Source organism: Brachyhypopomus gauderio, chromosome 3 (genome assembly GCF_052324685.1).
Source record: "Brachyhypopomus gauderio isolate BG-103 chromosome 3, BGAUD_0.2, whole genome shotgun sequence".
NCBI classification, from domain to species: Eukaryota; Metazoa; Chordata; class Actinopteri; order Gymnotiformes; family Hypopomidae; genus Brachyhypopomus; species Brachyhypopomus gauderio.
In genome coordinates this window covers 19,700,161-19,706,429 of record NC_135213.1, presented here as the reverse complement: position 1 = coordinate 19,706,429, position 6,269 = coordinate 19,700,161, and positions in this window count along the sequence as shown.

Genomic DNA, 6,269 nt, shown 5'->3' with positions numbered 1-6,269 from the left:
CTCCAGCGTGAGCGGCACTAAGGAGAGACTCACGAGTGGACCGCCTATGACTGCAGCATGAGCGGCACTTCCTGGTTTTGCTGACACTAGAGTAAAGGATAGTTAAGATGAAAAATAATGAATAAACCTTGTGAATCTCATCTGTCAGCATATGCAGTCACGAACCTCAGAAAAGTTAAACGTGTGCAAAAACCTGAAGGGGGAAATTCATTCAAGGTGTTTGCTTCTTCCTCTCCTGCAATGCTAAAAAAATGTAGTAATGCACTGCAGTTTATGGGAAGGAAAATGTGAGTCATTCATTGGAACGGATACTTTGGCAATGATGAATGAGCTGTCATGTCCAATTGTTCAGTAGCCCTGGTCTCCTTGATGCCTGTGTCTCTACTACCTATCTCCCAAGTGCCAGCTCGCACAGCATGGGGTCAGAGGTCACCTGAGCAGGTTAATTCACAGGGTGGCAGGAAGGCTTTGCTCCTCCTCAACCATTCACCATTTTTCCTCTTCCCTTCATTTTCTCTTGCTCATTGGACTCCAGCTGTTGTCCTGTGATGTACATTTTTATCCTGCAGTCCAGATTTTACAGACGCTAAATCCTCTACAGCCCAGTGGTTGCATTCTAAAAAGTAAAGGCTTACATTCCTGATTTATTCTGTCTTGTAGGATTAATTTTTCATCCATGCTCACGGGGTCAAATATGACAGGCCCCATGAGATCCAATTTTTCTTGCTTGTGAATGGGGACAGAGACGAATAAACACGGAGCTGAATACTGACAAACACTGAGTTGAATTCCGATATACACAGAGCTGAATTCTGAACAGAATGCAGAGGCTCTTTAATAGTTATGGCCACAAAGTCTCAGGGACGCAATGAGCCCGTGTGTGTGAGTGCAAGGATTCTACGAGACCACTGAGCACAATAGCTGTTCTTCCAGCTGCTTGGAGGTGCTCTCAAAGAGAGGAGCGATGTCAGCTTGCCCGTTAAGCTGCAATATATTAAAGGGAGCAGTTCCACTGCTGTCAGCTGCAGGGTGGCATCAGACCTGAACCAGCAATACAATCTGGAGGAGTTTTGCACTTCTGCATGGAGTCACAGAAGTGATTGTGCATGAAGAAGCAGAAATGTGTCATATCAATCTCAGAATGCATATTCAACTATCAGTGTCCCCACTACACAAACATCTTGTGTATTTTTCAAACATGTCTTTCTCATTAACCTATTTCATAGTTTGTTACTGGACTGAAAGGAGCTCACATCACTCTTTTAACACACTGTCACGATTAGCCCCTCCTCCACCTGTCAATCATGTATGCTCTGTTTTGTCAGCCATGTGCGTTTCTCTGTCCCGCATCATGATTTGTAACCTTTCCCCCTCGTTAGTATTTTTAAGTGTTGCTTGTTGAGTATGTGAGTATATATAGACTGTGCTTTGACTAGCGTGTTACGGCTCATTGCTTATTACGGTTTTTTGCAGATGCTAAGGACTGTCCTTATAGCACAATTTTTGAAACACCTAACCCATGTAGCCTATCTATTGAACTGGTGCTCTAAACCTTAAGCACATTCTCTGCATTACACTCACTTAGAAATTCTAAAACACACTTTTTGCAAAACACATTTGTTCACATAAGACACAACATTCAAAACTGAAAACCATGTGTTTCTTCTGGAAAACACTGCCCTGCAACTGCTACACTCACCTGCCAAAATTCATACCCAGTCCTCACAGGTTACAACACTTCTAGCTGATTTTTACAAATCTTTAGCCATCAAAGCCTAATCCCAATAAAGATGCCACATGTTGCAAATCTTGGTTTCCACATCAATGGAGTCCAATATTGCATAGAGATGCTGATGAAGAGTACGAGAATGAGGCAGAGAATTAGCAACCATAATGTATGAGATCAGAGTCAATCTGGTTGACCATGTGGTCACTCATGTGTTGGGTTTTCTGGAGGCAAAGGGTCCAACCTTATCTGTGCTGCTACACTGTAGCACCATCCAGACATTTCAAAATGATAATAGATATGTAGACCTATCCTCTAGTCTATACATACTACATCATGTACTAGATTACCCCTCTATACATACTACATCATGTACTAGACTACCCCTAGCTGGGGGACGAAGGTGGCTATCCACCTCAGAACAGAATCAATATGGTCAGAGCAAACAACTGCACACGTTTCTGACAACTACAACAGCACATCATTACTGACAAAGTTACCATCAGCAGCATCCATTCAGTGAGTCTATCCGGACTGAGCTAGAGACAGTGTGAAACAACTGCGCTATGAATTTGCCACTCAACATCATGCCACTCTTGGTCCCTACAACACTGTTCACAGCATCACCTTCTTCAACACAGATCACAACATACTCATTCTCCATCACTAGGGGGATGAACCAGAACAGTCCAGGTTTGCACCAGGCTGCTCAAGTACAAACTAGTTCACTGAACAACCACGATTTGTTGTGATTCACCTCCACCAAACTCTCCATTGTTGTTGAGTTCTTTTGGCTTGGAGGTGGTCGCCAACCCTACCAGTGCAAATACATTTAGCAGGTGATGAAGGAAGCTCCATCACCTGCTAAAGGTTATTTTGCCTTTTTTTTTCTTTTTTGTTGTTCATGTGTTTATAGTATATACAGCATGTGTTGTTGTAGTTTTCATGCAAAACCAAAAAAACCTTCCCCTTGCAATGGCATTTTACTGGCAGTTTTGCCTGTTGTGTGTGTAGCATTGGCTGCTGTGTTTTAAGTTTCGACAAAAGAGCCATAGTTTCAGAAATTGGGTCTTAGCGTCTGCAAAAAACTGTATGGTGTAAATGTACTGATTATGCAGAAATAACCTCAATATTTGTGAATATTCATGTATACATGAGACCTCTGACAGACCTTCACAGCAGACCACAAACTAAACACTCAAACACATGGTAGTAGTGTTTTCCATTTGTCACTTCTGTGTGTAGTCACATGTATGAAAGGCTAATCATATGATATTTTTGTGTAGCATTTAGATGCAATAATATGGTTTTGGCTTTTTGCAAGAGTTTTGGTTGAAATGTGTGCTTTTTCCAAAAGTGTGAGATGTTTTGCCTGTTGTATGTGTAGCATTGGCTGCTGTGTGTTACGTTTCGACAAAAGAGACATAGTTTCAGAAATTGGGTCTTAGTGTCTGCAAAAAACTGTATTGTAAGAGTATTGTTGATGATCGTTGTTGGTGTTTGTTATTCTTGGTGGGTTATTCTTGTGGTTTGTTCTATCATGTCTATGCCACTCATCGGATTTGACCATGGCTTGCTTATACGACCCTGAATATGAAATGCACTTATAAATCTCACTCCTCTCAGCATTTGTGTGCACTCTTTCGCTCGCTGAGGCTGCCAGTGTTACACACACGTTAGAGCCCGTTGAGTGGCAGTGAAACTGAAATGTTTCGGAAGTGCTAACTGGGTCACAGTAGAACAGGGCTACAAACAAAAAGTCCTTATAGTCTACCAGACAGATGCGGTTAAGTGCCACTCTATCTTGTTATACTGAAACACAAATAAAGGTAATATCAATTTTCATTATTGCTACTTTCTATATCTTGTCCCTCATTTCCATTTCCAATTTTGTCAATGACAAAATTTTAATATTTCCGAAACACTGAAATGTTTTAGATACTGACTGGACACACTAGCCAGACTATACGCAGATGTTTTAGTACAAGTGTGTGGGGAAAGTCTTTGCTTCACCGCCTTTTTACTGAATATGCTTGACCAGGAGTGACTGGATGAGTTTGGAGGGACAGCTCAACCCTCTCATACCATGAGATATCACTGTTTTCTTCAACAAGTGGAAAGTAGAATCAGAATACAGTTAATCCATCAGCAACTTTAACATCTTAACATACACTATATTGCCAAAAGTATTTGCTCTCCCATCCAAATGATCGGAATCAGGTGTTCCAATCACTTCCATGGCCACAGGTGTATAAAATTAAGCACCAAGGCATGCAGGCTATTTTTTGCAAACATTTGTGAAAGAATGGGTCGCTCTCAGGAGCTCAGTGAAACCTAGCGTGGAGCTGTGATAGGATGCCAGCTGTGCAACAAATCCAGTTGTGAAATATCTTTGCTCCAAAATATTCCACAGTCAACTGTCAGCTGTATGGTAAGAAAATGGAAGTGTTTGGGGATGACAGCAACCCAGCCACGAAGTGGTAGGCCACGTAAACCGATGGAGCGGGGTCAACAGATGCTGTTGGTGACCTCAGCGGAGGTCACCAACTTTCTGCAGAGTCAATCACTATAGACATACAGACATCCAAACTTCATGTGGCCTTCAGATTAGCTCAAGAACAGTGCACAGAGAGCTTCATGGAATGGGTTTCCATGGTCGAGCAGCTGCATCCAAGCCATACATCACCAAGTGCAATGCAAAATGTCAGATGCAGTGGTGTAAAGCACACAACCACTGGACTCTAGAGCAGTGGAGGCACGTTCTCTGGAGTGACAAATCACGCTTCTCCATCTGGCAATCTGATGGACCAGTCTGGGTTTGGCGGTTGCCAGGAGAACGGTACTTGTCTGACTGCATTGTGCCATATTTGGTGGAGGGAGGATTATGGTGTGGGGTTGTTTTTCAGGAGCTGGGCTTGGCCCCTCAGTTCCAGTGAAAGGAACTCTGAATGCTTCAGCATACCAAGACATTTTAGACAATTCTATACTTCCAACTTTGTGTTTAGAGCTGGCCCCTTCCTCTTTGTGCACCAGTGCACAAAGCAAGGTCCATAAAGACATGGATGGCCAAGTCTTGTGTGGATGAAATTGACTGACCTGCACAGAGTCCTGACCTCAATCTGATAGAACACCTTTGGGATGAATTAGAGCGGAGACTGAGAGCCAGGCCTTCTCGTCCAACATCATTATGTGACCTCATAAATGCGCTTCTGGAAGAATGGTCAAAAATCCCCATAAACACACTCCTAAAACTTCCCAGAAAATTTGAGGCTGTTCTAGCTGCAAAGGGTGGACCAACATCATATTGAACCCTATGGATTAGGAATGGGATGTCACTTAAGCTCATATGTGAGTCAAGGAAATTGAGCGAATACTTTTGGCAATATAGTGTACCTAAAGCACCAGATAGGGCCTCTGTATCCAAGAACCAGAAAGTCTTATTTATAAATTCATTAAATGTGTTTTTTGCTGATTTTGTCAATATTTTGTCGAAATAAGCAAAAACTGCCCTCCTCGGGGTACGGATCGGGTCGGTTTGTTTGAAGCTAGCACACAGTGGGGGGGATATCCCACTTTTTATGGAAATGAACCAGACACGCCTTCCTTCCTGACTCCCATGCATACATGGACTCCAGCAAGGACGTTTGAAATAAGGACAAGTGTAACACCTCCCACTGAAAAAATGATACCCTGTATTTGGCCATCATTTGCTGACTGAGCACCACCATTGGTTGTCCTGCTGCAGTGCTGAAGTGTTCAGCCACACCGGTAGAGGAATTAAATAATGTCCACAGAGCAAGGCAGCAGATACAGGTCAGCACAGTCGCAGATCCCCTCACAATTTTCGTGTTGTGTTCAGGTGAGATATCCCTGCTGTGCTGAGAAAACGTATCTGATTGCCTGGTGCAGTTGCAATCATTTGCGGTGTGGTGTCTTCTGTCACAAATATTTATATAAAAAATTATATCTAGAATTAATACATATATAAGATATAGTAAAAAAAATTGTATTATATACAGAATATATATTATATTAATATACTGTATAAATGTGTGTGTGTGTGTGTGTGTGTGTGTGTGTGTGTGTGTGTGTGTGTGTGTGTGTGTGTGTGTATAACTTTTCACATTTGGATTGAAAATGCTTTCAGGCATAGCTGACCCCTACTTGCTGTTCTGAGATGACAAAGACACAGTGAACTTGAAGGTAACAGCTCTGGAGAATTGCATTTGTTTGTGCTGACTCTGAGATTAAACTTGAACAGAGAGCTTCCAGAAGGATTTGTAATGAAAAAAGCAAGCCATGTCGCATTAGAGGAAACACATCCGGAATGACAATGATGAGCTCAGTGGAGTCGCGTCTGTAAACGGACACTGGACTGATGGGATGTAGGGCCCAAGTCCTTTTGCTTTTCTCATGAGAGTAACCCTACAAACCGATTACCTGGCAGTGATGAATCATGGCATGCAAAATGAAGGTTAATGGTTAAGGTCAATGTTAATGTTGGCAGGAATCACAATGATTAGGTGCCAGTAACATTTTCTCA